Source organism: Bos taurus, chromosome 14 (assembly GCF_002263795.3).
Source record: "Bos taurus isolate L1 Dominette 01449 registration number 42190680 breed Hereford chromosome 14, ARS-UCD2.0, whole genome shotgun sequence".
NCBI classification, from domain to species: Eukaryota; Metazoa; Chordata; class Mammalia; order Artiodactyla; family Bovidae; genus Bos; species Bos taurus.
Genome location: NC_037341.1, coordinates 182,632 through 208,234, shown reverse-complemented (window position 1 = coordinate 208,234; position 25,603 = coordinate 182,632). Strand labels below are relative to the sequence as shown.

The window sequence follows — 25,603 nt, the reverse complement described above, 5'->3', positions numbered from 1 at the left end:
GCTAGCAAGTAGTGTTGTTTATTGAATTATAGTCAATTTACAGTATTGTGTGGTTTCAGGTATTCAGCACAGTGATTCAGTTATATACGTATATGTGTGTGTGTATATATATAGGGCTTCCCTGCTGGCTCATACTGTAGAGAATCCACCTGCAATACAGGAGACCTAGGTTTGATCCTTGGGTTGGGAAGGTCCCCTAGAGAAGGAAATGACTACTCACTCCAGTATTCTTGTCTGGAGAATTCAATGGGCAGAGGAGTCTGATTGGCTACAGTCCATGGGGGTTAAAGAGAGTCAGACATGGCTGAGTGACTAACACACATGCACACTGACACACACACACACACATATTCCTTTTCAGATTTTTCTTGTAGAATATTAAGTGTAGTTCCTTATGTTGACCCTTGTTGGTTATTTTATATATCAGTTCAGTTTCAGTTCAGTCATGTCTGACTCTTTGCGACCCCATGGACTGCAGCACGCCAGACCTCCCTGTCCATCACCAACTCCCAGAGTTGACTCAAACTTATGTCCATTGAGTCTGTGAGGCCATCCAACCATCTCATCCTCTCTCATCCCCTTCTCCTCCCGCCTTCAGTCTTTCCCAGCATCAGGGTCTTTTCAAATGAGTCAGTTCTTCCCATCAGGTGGCCAAAGTATTGGAGTTTCAGCTTTACCATCAGTCCTTCCAATGAACACCCAGGACTGATTTCCTTTAAGATGGACTTGTTGGATCTCCTTGCAGTCCAAGGGACACTCAAGAGTCTTCTCCAACACTAGAGTTCAAAAGGATCAATTCATATATTTCATATATACTAGTGTGTATATGTTAGGAAAAGGCAATGGCAACCCACTCCAGTACTCTTGCCTGGACAATCCATGGACGGAGGAGCCTGGTAGGCTGCAGTCCATGAGGTCGCACAGAGTCAGACACGACTGAAGCGACTTAGCAGCAGCAGCAGTGTGTATATATTATTCCCAACATCCTAATTTCTCCCTTCCCATACCTCCCTTTTGCCTATGGTGACCGTAAGTTTGTTTTCTATGTCTGTGAAGCTCTTTCTGTTTTGTAAATAAGTTCATTTTTAGATTCCACATGTAAGCAGTATGATATGATACTTGTCTTTGACTTACTTTACTTAGTGTGATAATGTCTAGGTCCAACATCCCTGTTGCTACAAATAGCATTTCATTCTTTCTTATGGCGTAGTAGTATTCCATTGTACAAATATACCACATCAGACGCAATTTTTAAGTGTAGTCAGATCTATACATCTTTGGTTTAAGCCTTCCCAAGTTCGTTGTAATTCAAAGAAAAGCCTTTCTGGTTCTGAGCTTCTTGAAAAGTCTCTTGGGGTTTCTTTTTTACTTTCATGGATTCGTTGTCTTCAATTAAATTTTTGAGCTTTTGGATATTTCTGCTTGTATAATGTCTGAGATTTGTATCGAACCTTATGTTTTGCATTTGGAGACACACTTGGTGCAGTCTTTTCATTGTATAAACATAGAGGTTAGTCTTTCATTTTAGAGGAAATCATGAAATGTCACTTTATTGAGTACTAGCTAAAAGTCTCCTTTGTTTCACTTAGGTTTCTGATAGTTGTGAAGAAGCAAAAGACCTGTTGCGCAAAAACCACATGCTGCAGGATGAAATTGCCATGCTAAGACTGGAGATAGATGCAGTGAAAAATCAGTACTGGGAAAAGGAAAAGAAATATTTTGAGGACATTGAAATTGTAAAAGGAAAGAATGATGATCTTCAAAAGGCAATAAAACGGAATGAGGAAACGTTAACAAAGACTGTATCCCAGTATATTAAGTATATTCAGCAAGCTTAATGCTCTGACAGCTAAGAATACAATGCTAAACTCTAAGCTGGAGAACGAAAAAGAAAGCAAATGCAGACTTGAAACGAAAGTGGAATCCTACCGTTCTAGACTGGCTGCTGCCTCACACGATCATGATCAATGTCAGACATCAAAAAGAGACCTGGGACTTGCCTTCCAGAGAGCAAGAGACGACCAGTTACACTTGCATGACAAAATGAAGTCCGATGTGGCTAACCTGAAAGAACAATGAGATGCTTTCCCAGCAACTTTCTAGAGCGGAAAGTAAGTTCAATAACCTAGAAATTAAGCTGCATCACACGAGAGATTCTCTCAGAGAAAAGATTTTGATGTTAGAACGTGTCCAGAGAGACTTAAGCCAAACAGTGTCAAAAGCAGGAAATTGAACACATGTATCAGAACGAACAAGGCAAAGTGAATAAATATATTGGAAAGCAGGAATCCTTAGAGGAGAGATTATCTCAACTCCAGAGTGAAAACATGTTGCTCCGAGAGCAACTGGATGATACACAAAACAGAGCCGACAGTAAAGAGAAGACGGTCATTAGCATCCAAGACCAGTTTCAGCAGATGGTGAGAAAACTTCAGGCCGAACGTGAGAAACAAGGTCTGGTGCTGGAGGAAAGAAACAAGGAGTTAATCAAGGAGTGTAATCATTTAAAAGAGAGAATGTGTCAGTACGAAAATGAGAAAGCAGAAAGAGAAGTGAATATCCAGAAGAAGAAATTCTCAGACTTCCTGAAAGAAAGTTTAAAGCGATTCTTGATTCTGGCTAAATGTTGAATCTAGTTGAACATAAAAAATACATAGGCTGTGAATCTATGGTCTCTAAACCAGCCTAAAAGCACACCTTGTATCCAGCAAATAAAAATTAGACCCAAGAGATGCTTTACTTTGAGTAGAGACATTGTACTGCTTATGAAATGTTAAGAGATTCAGTTCTAAATTATTAATATAGATAGTGTTAGTAATTTACTCTTTCACTATTAGGATAAGGATTTTAATCTTTGTGTTACCACATTTCAGTATCATGATGAAGTGGATAAATGAAATGCTCAAACCTAAAATGAATATTTCAAAAATAAGTTTCAGTTACATGGATTACCTTGACAGTCAATTCCAGGTTTCCCAGATGCTATATTTTATATATTGTACTTTGGTTTCAGTAACTTGTCATACCTTTTGGTCATATTTGTTTTGGTCAAATTTGGGAAAATTTCAGCCTTGAATCATTTTTTCTTATGGCGTCTCAACTCTTTAAAGGCATCTATTTGTTACTGAATCATAATCTGGGACTCAAGTGGTGAGCTTTAGCCAAACTATTCCTGATTTAATCTTCCCATTGCTATTTATGTTATTTACTTAGAGCATTTTTACAAACAATTTGCACATAATTCTCGTTTTAAGGATCAATTAGTATTGTTTGAATACAAGTTTGTCCACTAAAAATAAAGGATGGCAGGATTCGTGAGCAGCAGGAATGGAGTGAGTCAGGGAGAGGGTCGTAGGGGCTGCGGTCTGGAGGCAGGTGGAGGTTAAGATATCGAGGCTCCTTGAAGGCTATGGGAGCAACCTCATTTTTTAAATTTCATTTTTCTTTTATATTGGAATATGTTTGATTTACAATTTTGTGTTAGTTTCAGATGTATAGGGAATTGATTCAGTTATTCATACACATATATCCATTCTTTTTCAGTTCCTTTTCCCAGGTAGGTGACTACAGAATATTGAGTAGAGTTCCCTGTGCTCTCCAGTATGTCCTTACGGTTAGCCAAGGGCAAAGGTGGGGAGGAGGGATAAATTAGGAGTTTGGGATTAATATAGACATACTACTAGATATAAAATAGATAAGCAACAAGGGAATGGCCTCCTTTTTCTGCTGAGGTAGGAATCTATTGGAAAGATCTGAGCACTGGTTGGAATATGTGAAGATCTCTGAGTTAATCAAAGCTTCTAGTAAAAAAGGAAGGGAAAATGTTTCCACAGTGTGGAATTTCCCATCACTTTTCCCACCTACACACTCATTTCTTTCTGGATATGAAGTGGTGAAGCTCTGCAGATTTATTGGGAGGGGCAGGGCGTGGACAGTGGGGCCACATCTGTTGTCTGAGTAACTTAATATCAGGAAGGCTGGAGGGTAGCCCCTTCTGTGTCTGTAACCAAACTCAGTGAGGAGGAAAAAGAAGGTGAGTTGCTGTCTGTGGTGATAATTTTCAAAGTCCATATGTTGGAGTTATCTATTATTAGCATAATGTAATAGTAAAGTGATTTGATAAACTCAGTGACAGAGCATCTTATGAGTCATTTGTGAGACAACTTCAACAAGAACTGGCTGATACCCTCAAAAAGCAGTCTATGGCAGAGGCGTCACTGGAGGTCTTGTCACGTTATCGTGCCAACTTAGAAGTTGAGACACAGGATTTAAAGAAGTTATGTCAACTCACAAGTCAGGTATGTATGAAATTGAATGTGTTGACTGTTTATATGTAGGATAAAGTGTTTTAGGACAGTCGTTTTCATGGACAGCTTTCTTTTGTATTTTCATTGCAAGTAATTTACTACAAATTTATTATCTTTATAATGCACTCATTTCTAAAACTTGACTTTCATTCTGCCATTTGCATTATATATATTTTTTTTCTTATATAATTTACCCTTAGGAAAGTTAAGAATTGTGCAGCATTCTTCACTGAAGTTGAGAGACTTTCTTTGAAACAATACTTTTTTTGTGTGATACCTGTATTGCCATGATAAGGCAAGCCAGATAAAATCAGAGGATGTTTAATGGAATGTTTCAGGAAAATATCATTTCTCATCTTTACTTATGTCAATGACTGTAGAGTTTTATGTACATCCAAAATAGAGAATTAAGAAGATTATTTAGATCCTGCCATTGGATTTTTTAAAAAAGCTATTGAAATATAATTCACATATCATATAATTCACCCACTGAAAATGTGTAGTTCACTGTCTCTTAGTGTAGAAAGGTGTCACCTGTGACCAATTTTAGAGCCTTTCCATCACTCCGAAAAGGAAATCCTGCATCCCTTAGCCACCCCTCATGGCCCCCCATCTCCCTCAGCCCCAGGCAAACACCAGTGTAGTATCTGTCTCGGTATTTCATATAAACAGAATCACACAGTGTGTGCTCCTTTGTGATTAGCTTTTTTCATTTGATGTCATGTTTTTGAGTTTCATCCATGTTATAGCATGTTATCAGTTCTTCTATTTCTGTTAATTGTCAAAAAATAAACAGTATGTGGCTAAGCCATTTGTCCATTAACCAGTTCTTGAAGCTTTGGCTTGTTTCTACTTTGAGGCTATTAAAAGTGCTGCTGTGAACACTGATTTACAAGTTTCTGTGTCGACATGCTTTTGTTTTCCTGTGGTTGGATTTTATCCTCAGAGATAACTGGCTTTCACCTTTTCTTGGGCTTTGCTCAGACTGTCCTTTTGGTGTTCAGAGTTTTGTTTTCTCCTGGGTAGTCCTCCATTTATTCGGACCTGGTGCCCAGTCTCTTCTCATCCATGGAGCTTTCCTGACTGTCCAGTTCTCTTTGAGCCTTTTCTCTTCAGCCTTTCTCATCTAGTCTGTGAAGAATATTTTAGCCCTTAATTTTACATTGTTGTCCTTTTTTTCATGAGGGAGAATCTTGTCTAAGTATACATTGGTTTAACAGGGAATATTTACTGACATGCACAATACTTGTCTGCATAAATGGAAAATATTTTAGCTTAACAGTTGTTAGGACACAAGTAAGTACTTTTTACCATACCAATAATTTCTTCTTGGAGATACTGGTATAGTAAAACTGTTATTAAGAAACTAAATTCTATTAGTCTAATAGAATAGAATTGTTCAATTAAATGCTCATTTTTCCCCCTGACTCTGGAAGAAAAATGTAAATTTTCCTTCTTTCATTATGCAGCCAGAAGTGGGATTTACAGATTTCTAGCCTTTCACCACCTGTGAGGTTCTGGAGTTGGCTTCTCTGATATTCATAGCTTGTAACCTTAATTTTCTCATCTGAGTACTTGCTAGACATTAACAGTTCCTGGGAATGAATTGATTCAGAACTTTGATTTAGCAGTATGGTAATATTTCCATTTCAGTGACTTCACCCTTCCTCTGATGGTCATGTAAGTTCTGTGCCACTCCATCCAGGAGGTGCTATTTGCGTATTAACCTGTGGTCATTGTCCACTGAGTAGTACAGAGAGGAAGTAAATTACAAATTATTATAGTGGAGAACACTGCTAGCTGGTTAGTGGACTCAGTGAACATTTTTGAAGTACTGGATGCATATGTTCTGGGCCTCATGCTCCTCCTTAATGCCACTTGCAATGGTATGGAGAGTGATTTCAGTGTGACTTGTGTTGAAGACGACTTCTGTTGGCATGACATCTGCCTGATATATCAAATTGTTTTGCAGATAAAATGCAACGACTGTAATAATGTCAATTACAAACAGTTCTTATTCTATGCCACTTCATCTTCTAAATAGTTTATGTATGTGGTTAGTCACTCAGTCGTGTCCAATTCTTTGTGACCTCATGAACAGTAGCACACCAGGCTCCTCTGTCCATGGGATTCTCCAGCCAAGAATGCTGGAGCAGGTTTCCTTCTGGCAATACTGGAGCCATTTCCTTTTCTAAAGTACAGTATGTAAACTCCGCAATATAATCTTCCAAACATCCCACTGAGGTTGATGCTACCATTATCTCCATTTTATGGATGGAGAAACTGAGATACAGAAAGATTAAGTGATTTGCTCCAGGACACACAGCTCAGAACTGATGGAACTGTGACACAGGCCCACGCATTCTGGCTCCTGTGTAGCTACTGCCTCTCACACTAGGTTGTCATCAATAGCAGTGTTAGCTCTCGTAACTACTGGAAGATCTGTGGTCATTTACATATGTGGATATTTAAAGTGATGGCCGATGTGGAGCCTGGATTAAAAAAAAAATTGTTTACCATAAGGTAGTTTTCTGTCTTTCCTCATTTGAGTAGTTTATAAATTTATATGTTTATTTGAGAAAATCTGATTTAAAGCATGGATGATGTTGTGTTTGAGTGCTGGAGGAGCGGTCAGTAACCTGCAGAGGGCAGACAGGAAATATTTTCACTTTGTGGACTGTAAGGTGTCTGTTGCAACAACTCATCTCTGCTGTGTGGCAGGAAAGCAGCTGTTAACAATATGCAGACAAAAGAGACAAAAACCAATGATGGCGGATTTACTAGGTTATTAGTAGTTAAAACAGTTGTTTTTTCTTTTTTTTCTAGTTGCAAGAAGCACAGGATCAACTTACAGAGGCTGTGAGATGTGCTGAGAAAACACAGGATCACGTCCAAAAGTACGATTTAAAGCAGCATAGAAAATAAGTATAAAGCAGATAAACAGTATAATATGAGAATAGATCAATAGTGATAATAAGCACATGATCGTGAAGCTGTGTAACATTTCAGCTTTGAGCTGTTTTGAGATGCATAATTTCCCCCCATTATTTCCATATTTTGCACATTATCCACAAGTGAAAAATTAAAGTTTTAATTGCTCAGTCATGTCTAACTCTTTGCAACCCCATGGACTCTAGCCTTCCAGGCTCCTTTGTCCATTGAATTCTCCAGGCAAGAATCCTGGAGTGGGTTGCCATTCTCTTCTCCAGGGGATCTTCCTGACTCAGGGATCGAACTTGGGTCTCCTGCATTGCCAGCAGATTCTTTACCATCTGAGCCACCAGGGAAGGCGATTAGTCACAAATAGAAAAACAGTACAGTTGCCAAATCATCTACTTTTCAAAATTCTAAGAACCTATGTAATTGAACCTGAAGATGTTTATTCAAAAACAGTGTGATATTTTAAAAATCTATGTGAAGGAATGCCGTGACAGTCCAAGGGTTAAAACTATGCCTCCCAAGGCAGAGGGTGAGGGTTTGATCCCTGGTTGGGAAGCTAGGACGCCACATGCCTCACAGCCAAAAAACCAAAACATAAAACAGAAGCAATATTGCAGTCAATTCAATAAAGACTTCAAAAATGGTCTACGTCCAAAAAAAATCTTAAAAAAAACCTATGTGTGAGAATAATTATTTTAAAATCTGCATTTTAGGCTTGAAATTGAAAATGCTGAGTTACAAACTACAGTCAAAAAGCAAGCGGGCAAAATTGAACAGCTTCAGAAAAACCTGTTAAGGACAAAATTGGTAAGTCAACCTCTTAATTTCTGTCATACTGAGAAAGGATTTTAATTTTTTTACTAGTAATATATAAGAATATGTTGGACACTGTGAAAAGTCTCATTGATTAGCTTATTGTATTTTTATTGATACTGCTTGCTACTAGTACTGTGAATCCTCTATAGAAGAAATCAACTGAATTCATAAAATTAATGATTTTTATAGTAAGATTTTAATTTAAAAAATTGTGACAGTCCAAAAGCAATATTTTATACAGACCACATTTTGTTCATTCATCTGTCAATGAAATTCCACCTTCTGACTATTGTTACTACTGCTGCTTTGAACATTGGTACACAAACATCTATTTGAGTCCAGAAATTTGAGTAATGATTTGAGAATTTTGAGTTTCTTTTGTAATCCAGATCTTTCTGTGATATTTTTGAGAATGAATCATTTCAAATATTGTAGTTTGTTCTCTTCGTTAAGAATGAATACTATATCTGTATAGAACCATTTTTCTGAACGACTGTATTTTTCATTTGTTGGTTTTTTTTTTTTTTAAGAGATGGGGGTTGCATGGGAATTTTTCAAAGATTATTTTAGTAAGGTGTGACTTAACAAAACCTGGAATATCTTGAACCATTGATGAAAATGATTTTTGAGCATCTCTAGAAAGTAAAATGTAAATATAGGCAGTCTTTAAAAATCTTTCATTAACATTTAGTATTTTATGTGTAAAAGTCTCTATTTTTAACCAATAAAAGTTGGCAATTTAAATTCCAGAAAAATGATGAAATGGAAAATCATTTTAAGTTGTTTTAAGAAAAGTCATCAATTTTGAAATCTGTTATTGGCATCAATCTGGTTTAAAAACTGTGTTTACTATAAATTCATATTAACTTGTGAATTCATGAGAAATCATATTTTTAAGAAAGAATAAGTCTCTCTAGGTATTTAAAACTAATTTTCTTAAATTGTTTTTTTCTAAGTCTGAGGATGACAAGGAACAATTAAAGAAATACATTGAATTAAAACAATCTCTGGAAAATAGCTTGGACCAAGAAAAGAAGAAAAACAGTGAGTTAGAAAAAGAGATCACTCGGTAAGATTTTAATATTTCTGATAATCTCAACGATGAATAAAAGTATAATTTTACTTTATTTAAAACCTTAGACACAAATTCATTTTTTATGTGTCTTTTCATAATTAAACACATTATCCTATTTCAAAGTTTACTGTGGAATATCAGCACAATCTGAAATGTTTTTGAGTGCAGCAGTGTTATACTTATCTGTAATGATTTCTAAAACAGTAACAACCGTGCCTCTGCATGTAGTAATGTCACTCTCTTCCTCATCATCTATGCTGAATTTTTACTTCTGCAAAGTTTCTTTGTTCTTTTTGGTAATCTTGCCTTCTTTTAATTGTGTTCCTTCCCTTCATCATTTGAGTAATTTATTATCTAAAAACCTACCTGTGCTATTGTTGAACAACATTAAAAAGTATCTTGATTTGGCTTATATTTTCTTTTTGCCCCAAAATTTTAGTTATAAAATGTACATACAAAAATCTTTGTGTAACTTAAAGAATAATAAAATTAGTGACCATGTTTTGATCAGTAAGATAAAAAACTGCTTCTGTTTTTTTGCTGAGTATAGTTAATCCTCATCATCTACAGATTCAGCCAACCTAAGATGACAAGTATTCAGGGAAAAAAATTTGAGAAAGTTCCAAAAAGCAAAACTTGGAGTGGTCTCAAGCTGGCAACTATGTCCATAATATTTATATTTATATTATGTATTTATAACTATTAATATTTAATGTATAAACACATTAATTATGTATTTATAACTATTAGTATAAATTAGTATTTATATTATGTATTTATAACTATTTACAAAGCGTTTACATTATATTAGATAATGTAAGTGATCTAGGGATGACTGAAAGTATAGGGAAGATGTGCTTAGGGAGACTTGAGCATCTGTGGATTTTGTATCCATGGAGTGTTGGGGGATTTTTGAACCAGTCCTCTGTGGATGCCAAGGGATGATTATACAAAGGGTTCTTCTCTGATTCTCATTAATATTTTTCTCTTTTAATTTTCTCTACATTGCTTTGCATTTTGTTAACAATGTGCTGGGCAAGATTTCTACATCTCTTAAAACAGTCTTGAAGGGACTGGTACACTCTATCTCTCTTCTGATTTCCTTTCTTCTAAAACTCTCAGCCTGGGTTATTTCCCACTTAAGTCAGGCTCCAAAGATTTTTCTTTCTTTCTTTCTTTTTTCAATTTTGAGTGAGAATCTTGTTGGTTTTTTTGTATCTACTTTCTTTTCTTTTTGTAGAGGCTGTGGTCAGTAGGAACAAACGTATCTTGTGTCTTTTCAAAAAACATTCATATATCATATCTCTTCATCTTTAGCTTGAATACTGATCTCTGGTTTATAACTAATATTTAATAATAAATTAATATTTCACACTAGCATGCTAAATATTGACATTAACTTATTTATAAGAACTCATATATTACATATATCACACACAGTATATTTAAATGTGATAAAATTTTTCTTCATACTATTTATCTAAGATTAGAATTTAGTTATTATGCTTTCAAGGAATATTAAATTTGAACAATGAGAAAGGATTATAATTTATAGATTTGTTTGTTTTATCTGAGAAAACATATATCTGTTTAATTATTAAATATCTGCTCTTAAAGAACTTACTTATTCTATACATTTCTACAGATTTAAGAAACCCTTAAAAATGACAAGAAGGAAGTTAAATGAATATAAAAATGGAGAGCTTAGTTTCCATGGAGATTTAAAAACCAGTCAAACTGAAATGGATATTCAAATGAATATGCTAAAACATAAGGTAATTTTTAATCAGTTTTAGAACCCCCAAATCACTTAATTTGGGGAAATATAAATCATTCCATGCTTTGAACAGTGAAACACAGATTTGTCTATTAATTTTTTAGGTTGGACACCAGTAAAAAAGACAGCTTTTCCCTATATCATTTTGAGATAAAAAGGGCACATTCTTGACTCTCTCTGTCTTGAACCCTGGCTGGTGATCTGAAGCTGAGTAGCACAGCATTAATGACCCCAAAGCATCCGTTGTTTTTGGTGACAGGTTTGTTGAAATCTAATGAACATACCATGCAGTTCATTCATTTAAACTGTACAGTTCAGTAACTTTATTGTGTTTAAAGAGTTACACAGGCATTACCACGTTAGAACATTTTCATCACCATCCAAAGAAATCACCCTGGGCCAGTTTTCCCTTCCTGATCTTCCCAGCCTGAGGGAACCATGACTCCACTCCCTGACTGTGTAGATGTCCCTTTCTGGACATTTCGTGTCAGTGGAATCACACAATATGGGATCCTTTGTGACTGCCTTCTTTCATTTAGCGTAGTATTTTCAAGGTACATCTAACATGCATCAGTATTTCCTTGCTTTTATTGCTCAGTAGTATTCTCTTGTATGGGTGTACCACATTTTACTTGTCCATTCATCATCTGATGGGCCTTTGGGGTTGCTTCTACTTTTTGGCTAATGTCAGTAATGTTGCTGTGAACATTTATGTCTAAGTTTGGTGTGAACGTGTTTTGTCACTTCTTTTGGGAATATAGTTGGGAATAGAATTGCTGTATTACACAGCAACTCTAACCTTTTGAGGACCTGCCATACTGTTTCCCAGCACGGCTGCATCATTTTATGTTTGTATCCAAAGTATGTAAAACGTTCTCATTTCTATACATTCCTGTCAACACTAGCCATTACCTGTCTCTGTGAGTATAGCCATCCTAGCAAGTATGAAGTGGCATCTCGTGGTGTTTGATTTCTCTCTCTGAGGAGAGGACAATGAAGATTGAGTTCTAGATTAGTAACTACTCAAAGCTACCCATCTTTTAGAATTTCAGTACATTGAGATGAGGTCAAAAGTCTGATTTTGGTAATTAAACTATTTCTAGTTATTTCTCATAGTTCAAATCATATGTCTCATTGCTTACTAGTCTTCATTGCTTTCAAACTTGAGCAGAAATTCTAAGGAGTCACACCTGCCTATTTGTAAGAAATTGTCATTGAAGGAAACCCTGGAAAAACTTCTTCCTGAATAGTTCTTAAGTCTTTCTTCTAGTTATTCGCTTCTTCTCATCAACATTGTCATTAAAAATCTCACCCTTTATTATATTCCAGTTTATAGGAGATCAGTTTCTACCTGCATTTAAGTTATGCTTTTATTTTCTCTTTTCCAAAAATCCATTTTTCTGTTTTTTCCTAATCAGCTTTAAGTTTAGTGGCTTCAATAAACAACAGTGGTTTCGTTCAAAATCTACACTTGGGAAAAGGTGGCCAGGATGGCTGGCTTCTCCTCCCCTCGGCTTCAGGTGGGGCAGCTCGAGGGCTGGGGGCTGGAATCGGGTGAAGGTGTGTTCATGCCCATGTCTGATAGTTGGTGTCTGTGGTCGGCTGGACTTTGGTGAAGGCAGACAAGTGAAACACCTACCCTGAACACCTGGGCTCTCTTTGCAGCCTGGGCTTCCTCGCAACATGGAGCCTGGTTCCCAGGTTGAGAGCCAGGCAGAAGCTCTGCTGCCTTGTCTAACCTCGCTTTGTAGTTCACACAGCATCATTTTCATCATCTTCTGTTCAATAGGAGCAAGTCACTTATACTTGGCCTATATTCTACCTTTTTTACAGAATAAAGTTTTTAAAACTAATGGGTACATTCAAAAACTAGCACAGTTACTCACTGGCCACAATTTTTTATATTCCTTCCAATGAAAAATACCCTTTTCCCCACCCATTCCCTCACAAGTCTCAGTTGTTAACAGTGTCAGGCTCAGGCTCAAGTAGAGGTCTTACTATCTTCATCAGGTACAGATGGCACATGGGGATGAGGTTTCTGGGTGTGATTTCTAAAGTGTGACCCTGTGAGCACAACCCTCTCAGTACTAAGACTTGAGAACTAAAGGGACAAGCTATCTGCCACCCACACCCCCACCATTCTGCTGAATGACTGGACTCTCCCGTTCAGAAACGGGAAACGGGAGGCAGCGTAGTCCATAGCAGCTCTGAGGTCCAGTTTGGTGCTGCCAGCTCTTTGATGAGGACTTGGTCCTGCCCATAGGAGTGCTTCTCCTTTGCTCTGCCCTCTGAGCTCTGTGTGCTGTCCTTTTCATAAGAAATGACCTCTGTCTGTAGCTGAGTCATGTTTCTTAAGCCAGCTTCCTCTTTGTTGAACTTCTAAGAAAATCCCAAATGGCTATTCTCATTTGTATTCCTTGGTCTCTGTTAGGCCAAGCACTGTTTTTTTTTTTTTTTTTTGCTGCCAAGGTTCTCTTTAAAGCTTTTACTGTCCTGAAAATTGGATTGGGGTTCACATCATTGGAAAGGCTACCCTCACAAATCTTTTTTTAAGAGAAGCTCTGCACCTTGGGCTTCTTGTGAAGCTTTGTAGGATGATGCCTTTTAAATTCGTATGCCCTTAAGATCTTTAAAGGAATTTGAGGCACCACCTTAAGTCTTTCCAGGGTCTTAATGAAGGGTTTCACAGGCTTCACCTTTAGACCATGTTTTCCTGGCAGCACCCTAGATTTGATCTTAGCCCAGAAGCTGTTTCTTTCTTTTAGCATCATGTGACCACCGGACATGTGGAGATGCTGTAAAGGAGATAACAGATATTGAACCCAAATATAATTGAGCCTGGTTCCTTTCTATTTAATAGCCCCCCCTTTTTTTGATAGCTTATCCCTCTCATTGATGTTACTTTCACCTGATTCGTAGCAAGAGTCTCCTTTCCCCTGTGTTTCAGTGTTGTTTTCTTCTCTTGCCTAGAAGCTGTCACCAACAGCCTCTTTAAGGGCCATCAGGATTCAATTTACAATGTCATGAAGCCCTTTGGGTTTTAATTTCTTTCTCTGCATCCATTCAGATCTCACCTACCTCCAGGTTGAAAGGCATTCTCACATCTTTTAGTTCTTTTTTAACGGCATTTTTAATATCAGTATCTGTGCCAGATATTTATTGCCAGCAAATTGTATAATAAACCACGTCAAAGCCTAGTGGCTCAAAACAGCATTTACTTTGTTCACAAATTTGTGTTGGGGCAAGGCTCAGTGAGTCAGACCAGCACGTTTCTTTTCCAGTCAGCATCAGCTGGGATGTCGTGAAGGTGGGAACCAGAGTCATCTGCAGATTAGTTCATGCACATGTCTGGCAGTTGGAGCTGGCTTTTGGATGGGACATTAGTTGGGGGTGGTCAGTGGGGGCACTGACAAGGTGCTCAGCATGTGGTCTGGGCTTCTTCGCAGCGTAGTGACTGATGCTAAGGGTGGGCTTTCCCACAGAGCAAAAGTCAGTTTCCCCAGACTCCATCCAGTAGAAATCAGTTACTGAGGCCAGCATATATTTAAGGGGAGGGCATTTCAGAGAAATGTGTCAAAGAATTTGTAGACAGTTTCAATACCACCACATCCACTCACCTTGACTTACCAAGTAATCATTCTGTCTAAAGGAAAGTTCTTTGCAACTCGGTGTCACTGAAATTCCCGCAAATTTTGTTTGTTGTTTTGTTTGGTATGTTCTGTTCTGTTAAAAGTAACAAATGGTTACAAAAATGAGGCATTTTTTTTGTTGTTGTTGTTGTTCAGAAAAATGTGTGGATCATCTCACTAAGCTATTAGGAGATGGGATTTCGTTAACCTTTTGAATTATTTTTCTTTGGAATGCAGTTCAAATTAGCAAAAACTATTCATAGTTCATTGAGTTAGACAAGGCTGTGGTCCTAGTGTGATTAGATTGACTAGTTTTCTGTGAGTATGGTTTCAGTGTGTCTGCCCTCTGATGCCCTCTTGCAACACCTACCGTCTTACTTGGGTTTCTCTTACCTTGGGCGTGGGGTATCTCTTCACGGCTGCTCCAGCAAAGTGCAACCAATGCTCCTTACCTTGGACGAGGGGTATCTCCTCACCGCCGCCCTTCCTGACATTCAATGTGGGATAGCTCCTCTAGGCCCTCCAGTGCCCGTGCAGCCACGGTGTGGCGTTGGTCCTCCCAGCCACTGCCCCTGGCCTCGGGCGTGGGGTTGCTCCTCCCGGCCGCCGCCCCTGTCCTCAGGCGTGGGGTAACTCCTCTTGTCGCCGCCCTGACCTCGGACGCTGGGTATCTCCTCTCGGCCGCCCTTCCTGTGGTCATGTATGGATGTGAGAGTTGGACTGTGAAGAAGGCTGAGTGCTGAAGAATTGATGCTTTTGAACTGTGGTGTTGGAGAAGACTCTTGAGAGTCCCTTGGACTGCAAGGAGATCCAACCAGTCCATTCTGAAGGAGATCAGCCCTGGGATTTCTTTGGAAGGAATGATGCTCAAGCTGAAACTCCAGTACTTTGGCCACCCCATGAGAAGAGTTGACTCATTGGAAAAGACTCTGATGCTGGGAGGGATTGGGGGCAGGAGGAGAAGGGGACGACAGAGGATGAGATGGCTGGATGGCATCACTGACTCAATGGACATGAGTCTGAGTGAACTCCGGGAGCTGGTGATGGACAGAGAGGCCTGGCGTGCTGTGATTCATGGGGTCACAAAGAGTCGGACATGACTGAGCGAGTGATCTGATCTGATTCATAGTTCAGAAAAATACATGGGATTAGAATCCATATTTATAAGATTTATTAATGAGGGTCTTATTTTCACAATCTTCTTTTGGGAAGCGTTTATTAACTCAGCCCTAGATAACTCAATACAGTATCCCTCAAACTTCTTTAAAACATGGGGCATTAAGATGGGGGGAAGGAGTAAGAGACATTCTACTAAGAGGTGACTGACTTGTAGTGATTTTATGGAGAAAAAATAGAAAAGAGTGTAAAATCAAGTGCAAATGTTGTGTGACAAAGATGATGACAGTGAAGAATATATTTTGTGACTCTTGGTGGTTTGAACTTCTTTCTTGATTCTCTGAGTAATCCCTGGTCCTATATTCTACAATACAGATACCATCGTATCTATTTGGTCCTGGGTTTGAGTTAGGCTGTGCTCAGTCCACTTGCCTCATTACCAAACAGTATTGTTTTATTCTTGCAGATTGACGATCTTACAGCAGAGCTGGAAAGTGCGTCTTCAAAAGATCTGCACCTGGATGCAAAAAATCAAGTTCTTCGAGAGGAGTTACTATCTATGAAAGGAATGCAAAAGAAATGTGAAAAACTGGAGAAGAATAAAAAGAAGTTGGCGCAAGAAGTAGTGCACCTCAGAAGTCATATAGAAATGAATATGATAGAACACAGTGAAGTAGAGCAGTATAAACGGGAGATTGAAGAAAGGGCGAGACAGGATCTTGTAGAGAAATTAAAGTAAGTCAGCCTATTTTTGCAGGCTCATTTGTTCATCTGTCATGTGCTTGAATGCACCTCATTGTGAATTAGGTTTTGGATCTATACAGCTTCTGTGTTTCCTCTACTTCCCTGGAGCAGTTGGTTTGGTAGTTTTCTGGAAGGAAGGGGGCACTTGTTTCTCCCTTTAGATATTTCCGTTTCCATCACAGTTATCACCAAATTGACCTATCAGAATGATTCTCACTAGAGAATCCTTTCATTTATAAGACCAAGTGGTATAAAACAACACTACTAGGAGGAAAAGAAAATGTTGTGGTTTAGAACTGGTACCATCCTCTTGAATTATGTTTAAGTTGTCTTGTTGGATTTTTAAAATTTTAAGTTGATCCTCTTGTTCTTTGAATTATCAGATTATATAAGCACCACTATAACAATAATTCCACTTTAATTTTATAATTCACATTTAATTCACTTCACATTGACAATAATTGTTTTAAACTTCTGCTCTTTTTTTTTTTTTAACCTTTAAAATTGCTTTCTGAATCACTGACTCAAAGGGAGCAAATACCATTTTCCAGGTGAATGATTATTTTTAAAATGTTATCTTTTAAAATTTGCCTTAGATACAAGCAGCATCTCAGGAGAATTTAGAGCAGTTAAAAGAGAAGAATAATGCTTCCATAAGAATTCAGATGGAACTCAGAATTAAAGACTTGGAATCTGAACTCTCCAAGGTGAAAACTTTGCAAGAAGATTCTCAAAAAGCAGAGTTGGAAAAATATAAGCAACTCTACCTAGTAGAACTAGAAGTTAGAAAGTCATTGGAAGGTAAACCAGACAAGTAAGTCAAAACACAGAATCACAGAAAGTAAATTTAGTTCGTTAATTTGTCTCTAAAGCCTAATTTTTATAGAGCACAGTTCATGAGATTAGTAGGAAGTAAAAGCTAACTAGATGGTCACTGCTAGAGGGTGGCCTAAGACAAACTATTAACACGATGTCCTTTTAAGTTTTACCACAGAGTCGGAAACGACTGAGGTGGCTTAGCAGCAGCAGCACACTGCATAAAGGCATGCTTGTGAAACTGGGGGCAATTAACACAGGAGTGAAAGACGGGATAATTCACAGAGTGTCTAGAAGTAGTATGGTGATCTGACTGAGGGAGCGGGTGTGGAGGATGGAAAGGGCAGATGGCACCTCCAGTGCCTAGTCCGGGTTTCCCCACTGTCTGAAAGCAGAGCATTTCTAGGAAGCCTTTCATAAGCCCAAACAGCATACAGCAAAGAAGCAGGTACCCGAGGGCACGTTCTGCTACTTGAAGTCTAAAATGAATATGCACAAGTGAAACACAGGTGCTCCCATATAGGGTTCAGGGTTGTGGTGACTTGACGCTGAGTTGTGGGATGTGGCTTCCAGGGAAGGAGCTCAGTGGGGCCAGTCTCCCTGCTTGGGGAGCGCGATGCCTCTCACTGTAAAATGTACATGGAAACTTTTTATATGAAATCAAAAAGTCTCTTCAAAAAAAATTTGTTTTTGTTTTTTGATTATCAAAAACAGATGCTGACATAGGCCTTTCCTAGAAGTGAAGTAACATAAAGTAAACTTTGGAAAAGTAGGGGATACTTGTAATTGTTCCTGGGGCTGTTTTAGCTCTTTTCAATCACCCATTGACTTTCTTGTCCTCCCCTCTAGATTGTGACTCTAGATGATTCCTCAGAGCCAAAACTTAATTTCTCTGAGGTCATGAGTGAAACGAGTATGTATACAAGGGTGGTGAAAGCAAATGCTTGAAAGTGGCTTTGTAGGATGTGGTGTTTCTTTATCCCTGAACTGTTTCCTGGAGGCAGGTGTGTCCCAGAGGGCAGCAGGTGTCACTGTGAGGCCACCTCCCTTTCTCCCTGATGCCCTTTCTCTCCTCTCCCAACTGTGACTTGTTACTTGAGGAGCCCTAGACACATGTGTACTTCTTTAGAACAAGGTTACAGCTATCATTGTTTACAGGAGGTCTGCTCTGTGTTTTCAGTGTTCAAACAGTTTATTGGGAATTCCATTTACTATATGGCAACTTTAAAAATGCAAATCATTAAGTTGATGTTTTCCATCTTCCCCAGGACTCATGAGAGGCTGGCAGTGATCAGCACCAAACTTGAGGTGGAGAAAGAGCAGAACAGATCTTTACTCGGCATTCTTAGCTCAAGGCCAGTGCCGGAGCCCCCTTGTGTTGGAAATTTCAATAATCCTTTAGTGCTCAATGGAAATCTTACTCCAAGACCAAATGTAGGCTTTTCTACCTCAATTCCACGCCCTTCAAATAACAGCATGGAGACTTACTTGACCTAGGTTAGTTCTATTATCTTTTTTGCACTGGGTTTCAGATTTTTGATATGAATGATCCTTGTTTTTAATTTGGTGAACTTCTGAGTTGTTTATTTGACTTAATGCACACTAAGTAAAAGCTATAATTAACTGTTAATAAAGGAGACAGAAATTTTATGATTTTTTTTTGTTTCAACATTTCTGTTTTCCAGCCCTTGCTGAGCTAGCAACTCAGCATTTAGCTTATATTGGAAATGGCCTTTATCTTTTGTTAACAAAGGTTCATTTTGTGAGCCATCTATCATGTGTTTCTCAACTTCTCAGTCTGGTCACCTGCCGGGTATTTCGGCCACATAAAATCATTACTCAAAATCTGAATTTCATTTTCTTTGTGAGCAAGAGCACTTGCTATGTCTTTTGGCAATTTCTGACAATGTATGATTAGATCACAGAGGTTTTTTTCAGTTTTCTGCTTCCAATTTTAAGTGTCTAAGTCTCTTAAATCCAGTATATTTTTGTTCAACCCTTAGGAATTCAGATTTTATCTCTTTACTAAAATTAACTTCATTATAGGCTCTTTTCAACTCTGAAAATTTGCAAAATTCTTTGTAAAAATGAGTACTATTTCCACTGAGTTCTTGCAGTCTAATGTCTTACCCTGGTTCTTTACATTCCTGTTCTTGGGGCCTAAAATAACAAGTGAGGTTACCATTGGCACTTGATTTTTTTCTTAGAGTCCTTTGATTACAGCTCTAAGGCCCTTTTCTCAAAGAGATTCTTATTTGTGTCTTGGGTTCCTCCAAAAAGGTCTTTGTAGCTTTGATGTATTGATAATCTGACAACTCTTTAAGGGTTTCTTTTTTCTCCCAAGAGGCTTTTAACTTTCTGCACAGTGTACTGCCAGTCATTTCATCTTTTTCTATTTGTGGACAGAAGCACCTCTCCCCCACCCCGCCCGCCACCAGCCCCCACCCCGGGAAAATTCCAGAATAATTACTCTCTAGTAAGGCAGTTATGCTTATAGATTGTCAAGGCACGTATTGAAAAATCAGGCTATAGGGACTGCAGTGGAGGAAGGTGATGAGGCCAAAAAGAGAAAATGCTGAGGCCAGCAGGTGCCAGAGACAGGAGCTGGGCCCAGAACAGACGGTGGGTCCAGATGAAATGGATTCCTGGCAGAGCAGGTTGAGAAAAAAAGTCCATGAAAAGTTAGAGCTCAAGATTTCCTGGTCCCCCAGGACTTCCTGCTGTACAGCATCTGGCCCTGACACCCAAAGCTTAATTCCAGAATCAGGCAGGGCTGGTCCATCTCCAGATCTTATTCCAGCCCTGCTACAGCCAGACCCTCCCCTCAGCATTACAGGTAGCCCCGTGGCACCTGTGTAGGAATTAGAAACAGACACTCCTTCCAGGATGCTGTCCTGCTTCAAGATGGTTGTAGTGAAAGGCGCTCAGTTGTATCTGACTCTTTGCAACCCCGTGGTCTATACAGTCCACGGAATTCTCCTGGCCAAAATACTGGAGTGGGTGGCCTTTCCCTTCTCCAGGGGATCTTCCCAACCCAGGGATGGAACCCAGGTCTCCTAAATTGCAGGCAGATTCTTTATCAGCTGAGTCACAAGGGAACCCCAAGATAATAGCAATAAATGCATAAATCCACAATGAGTATGATGTAGCTGGTGCCCACCAAATTCATGCCGCCCACAACCTGTATGATCAGACCCAGTGGCCTGTGTTCCCTGCCTCCTGCAGTGGGAAGTCCTTCTCCAGAGCCCCTTTGTGCTTCTAACTCCTTACTCTAGAACGTTGCTAAAAATAGGTGTTGCTTTCCTTCTGAGAAAGTCTCCAGTTCTTCATCTGCTGACCCCCTTCCTCCAGCCCCTGCCACTATTACTACTTGAGATAGAAGGTAAATCCCCAAGGTCATGAGTGTCCATGCTACTGCTAAGTCACTTCAGTCGTGTCTGACTCTGTGCGACCCCAGAGACGGCAGCCCACCAGGCTCCCCCGTCCCTGGGATTCTCCAGGCAAGAACACTGGAGTGGGTTGCCATTTCCTTCTCCAGTGCATGAAAGTGGAAAGTGAAAGTGAAGTTGCTCAGTCGTGTCCGACTCTTAGCGACCCCATGGCCTGCAGCCTTCCAGGCTCCTCCTTCCATGGGATTTTCCAGGCAAGAGTACTGGAGTGGGGTGCCATTGCCTTCTCCCGTGAGTGTCCATAGAAGCCCAAAATATTTAAAGGAGATAGTTAAACTGACAAAGGAAATTGAGAAGAATTTGTTTTTGCTCATGAGGAGGAAGTTAAAGCGCTTGAGCTTCATGAGGAACTGAGCTTCATGAGGCCTGGGTCCCCATCCCAGGTGCACATTTTAGCTGAGACAGGTTATCACTGACATTTAACTCTGGGCTTTTGGGATGTCATTGTAAGATAAGTGAATTGAACTAGATGATCATGAGGGCTGCTTTTACATTTGCCTATCTATAGCTATCCTGTGATCATGGGTTAGTGACCAGAATGAAGTAACAGTTAGAAACTTGGAAAAAGGTTCATTGCTCTTCTGAGATGACATGACTTGAGAGAGATTGCTTCCGTGGGATGAATGAATTTTATCATACTACCAAGAATCAGATAAGAAGCCTAACATGTTGCTGGTTTCACATCAAAGTCAAGCTTTGATGTGAAGTATCCTTACAAGCTGCTTCTGGCTTGTAAGGATACAGATGATGACTGCAATATGCATGAGCACTGAAGGTCTTAGGACAAGTCCATTTTTCCATTAAGGAAGTTTCCTTCTATTTCGAGTCTGTCATGAATGAGTGTTGACCTTTATCAAATGTGTTTTCTGCATCCACAGAAAGATCATGTGGCTTTCTTCTTAAATCTGTTAATTTCATGAATTACATTGATAGATCTTCTAATATTTAACTATCCTTGTACTATTTTGGAATCATTCTTTTTAAATACACCATTGGACTGGGTTTGCTTATATTTTATTTAGAATATTTCCATCTATGTTTATAAACAATGTTTTAAGCACAAAAGAGAAATTTTTAGTCCATTTAACTGGAAATTACAGTGGTCATTCCACCTATGTTTATAAGCAAGAGTGATTTTTAAATTTCTCTTTTTGTGCTGATCTTGTCTGGTTTTGGTGTCACAACTAAATAAGTCTTGTAAAATAATTGTGTAACTTTGCTTCTTTTCTGTTCTCTGAAATGGTTTATATAAGATGAAGATTAACTGTCCTTTGAAGTTTTATTAAACAAACCTCTGAAAATATCAGAGTGAACTCTCACTTGGTCAGGATGATGTCTGGATACCCTGGACAAACTTTCCAGTAAAACAACTATGCATGCTAGAGTAAATTTTTTAAAATTATGTAACTGAATTGCGGAGGTGGCAGAAAAAGAAAAAAAAAAATCAAAAGAGTGAGGAAAGCAGGAATTTAGAAAAAGCAAAAAGCCGTATTTTTCCCTCGGGGCATCTCTCAAATTTAAATTTCAGTTTTGATACTTGACTGTAATGCAGGAGGTTAGGTGACAAACCATCACAGAGTTTAGTAGAAGGCCTCTCTGTAAAGCTGAGCCTGCAAAATCCTAAGTCCTGTGTGTCAGGGTAAAGTAGAAATAAATGCACATCACGCAAGTGGCCAGTAAGGAAACTTGCTTATCTTGACCTTGTTTCTGAATGGAGAGAGGGGGAGACGACTTCCCCGAGAATTTAAAACCAGTCTTTATTGGGGCACAACACTGCCTGGAGTGAAGAATATATTTTCTAGTGTTCTTTGCAACATGCCATGTATGTTCTGTCCAGTGAAATCTAAGTGGAAGTGATGCATGTGTTTCATTCAGGACTTTCCCATGTTTGCTCATAAATGAGGTTAATTTTTGACGTTCCTTTCTTGGGCCGACCTTGTCTGGTTTGAGAGTTCTCAGAAAGGAAGAAAGGTATTCGAGTAGACAGCTAGCAGTCTCTGCTGCCCTGATACAAGAGGTGATTGAGACATGGGGTGTCACAGAAGCAGAATTTTCACATGAACAGGAAGGATTTTCCTTCTTTAAAGAAGATCCCAGCCCTGGGAGGCTTCCCAGGCGGTGCTAGTGGAAAAGAACCTGCCTGCCAGTGCAGAAGATGTAAGAGACAGAAATTCAGTCTTTGGGTCAGGAAGATCCTGTGGAGGAGGGCATGGCAACCCAGTCCAGTATTCTTGCCTGGAGAATCCCAGGGACAGAGGAATCTAGTGGGCTACAGTCCAGGTGGTCGCACAGAGGGTGCCTCACATAACCTGGCATGCCATCACACACCATTGCACACTCTTGCGTGTCCTCCCATGCCCTTGCACACTCTCACATGGACTCGCATGCTCTTTATGCCCTCACACTTGCTCACCCACTCTTGCACATCCTTGCACGCCCTCACACAGGGTTGCACATCCTCACACTTCCTCGCACACCCTTGCAAGCCTTCACATGCCCTTGAACATCCTCACATGCTCTTGAACATCCTCACATGCTCTCACACGCCCTCACACACACTTGCACACTCTCACACATCCTCTCATGCCCTCAGATGCCCTCAAATGCTCTCGTACTCACATGTGTATCTCACACAGACACACACGTTGCATGCACTTGCACATCCTAGCATGTCCTCCCATGACCTAACATGTCTTCAAACGCCCTCGCACACACCTTCATGCCCTCGTGTCCTCTTACACATTATTGAACAGTCTCGCACATCCTTGTGCACCCTCACATGCCCTTGCATACCCTTGCATACACTCCCACACCCTCACACATCTTCATACACCATCAAATGCTTTCACATGCACATGCACACTCTTGCACAGCCACACACTTCCTTGCATGCCCTTGCACACACTTGCATGCCTTAACACCTTTCCCCATGCCCTAGCACATCCTCAAACGTCCACACACACCCCTGCACACCCTCTTGCTCTCTTGCACATTGTCAAATGCTCTCACACATCCTCACACACCATCCCACGACCTTGCATGCTATTGCATGGCAGTGCACACCCTTGCATGTCCTCGTATGCTCTTTCATGCTCTCCCTTGCACTCACAAACCCTCACACACTGTCACACAGCCTTGCACCCTCTTGCAAATCCTCGCACGTTCTCACACACTCTCTCCAGCTCTTCCACGCCCTTATCCACTGTCACACGTTCTCACACACCCTTACATACTTTTTCATGTCCTCGCACACACTTGCACACCTTCACATTCTCTTTCATGTACTCACACACATTTGCACATCCTCGCATGCTCTCGGATGACCTGACTCACCCTCACATGCCTGTATATGCCCTAGCATGCCCTCGCCCATGCTCACACATCCTTACATGCTCTCACACGTCCTTGCATGCCTTCACATGCCTGCACAAACCCTAAAATGCCCTTGCCTGCGCTCACATATTCATGTACATCCTTGCATGCTCTCGCTCATCTTTGCATGCCCTCACACGCCCATGCACGCCCGAGCAGGCAGTCACATGTTCTTGCACATCCTCGCATGCTCTCACGTGGCCTTGCACGCACTTGAATGTCCTCACACACTCTCGCAAATCCTGCATGCCCCTCACGCCCTTGTACAGCCTCGCACACCCTCACATGTCCTCGTACTCTCTCGCACACCATGGCACGCTCTTGCACGTCCTTGCACACCCTCACAGATTCTCACATGTCCTCGTGCACTCTCCCATGGCCTTGCACGCACTCGCACATTCTTGTACACCCTTGCATGCTACTGCAAGCCCTCACACACTCTTGCACAGCCTCGCATGGCCTCGCACACCCCCACATGTCCTCATATGCTCTCGCACATCATGGCATGCTCTCGCATGCCCTCACAGATTCTTGCACATCCTTGCATGCCCTCTCAGATTCTCACGCATCCTCGCATACCCTCACACACTCTCCCACGGCCTCACACGCACTCGCACATCCTCGTACACCCTCGCATGCCACTGCAAGCCCTTGTACACTCTTGCACAGCCTTGCATGCTCTTCCACACCCTCGCATGTGCTCACCCGCTCTTGCACGGCCTTGCACATCCTTGCACACACTCGCATGCCCTCTCACGCCCTCACATGGCATCACAAATCCTCGCATGCCATCCCATGCTCTCGCAAGGCCTCACACGCCCTCCAACATTCTCACATGTCCTCACACACCCTCGTTCACCCTCAAATGCTCTTGCATGCACTTGCACACTCTCACACAGCCACAAAAGTACTCCCAAGCCCTCACACGACCACGCATGCCCTCACACACCCTTGCAGGCCCTACCACACTCTCGCCCATGCTCATGTAATCTTGCACATCCTGGCATGCACTCGCATGACCTCAAATGGTCTCGCATGCCTGTGCACACTCCTGCATGCCCTTGCACATCCTCACATAAGCTCTCAAGCCTTCGTGCACTCTCACACACTCTCAAATGTCCTCACACACTCTTGCAAGCCCTCACATGCCCTCACACACCCTCGCATGCTCTCATGCATCATCACATGCAATGCCACGCCTTCACATGCACTCGAACGCCCTAGCAGTCCCTCACATGCACTCACATCCCCTTGCACGTCCTTGCACCCTCTTGCATGCGCTTGCATGTCTTCACATGCTCTCATATTCCCTCACACACCCTCGCACACTCTCACACGAATGTCCTCATACACTCTCGCAATTCTTTGCACACCCTCCCACGCTCTTGCATGCTCTCACATCCCCTCGCACATATTCACATACCATCATGAATGCTGTCGTGTGTCATCACACACTCTGTCATGCCCTCACATGCACTCGCACACCCTAGCATGCCCTTGCATGCCCTTGCATCCCCTGGCACCCTCTCACACATGCTCACATGCCCTCACGTGCTCTCACA

At 40.5% G+C, this 25,603-nt stretch overlaps 1 pseudogene; it reads left to right on the top strand.

Moving 5' to 3' along the window:
- The window catches only part of LOC100299242 (ankyrin repeat domain-containing protein 26-like), a 29,763-nt pseudogene extending 10,893 nt beyond the window's left edge, over positions 1 to 18,870 (top strand).
- The last annotated feature ends 6,733 nt before the right edge of the window (positions 18,871 to 25,603 follow it).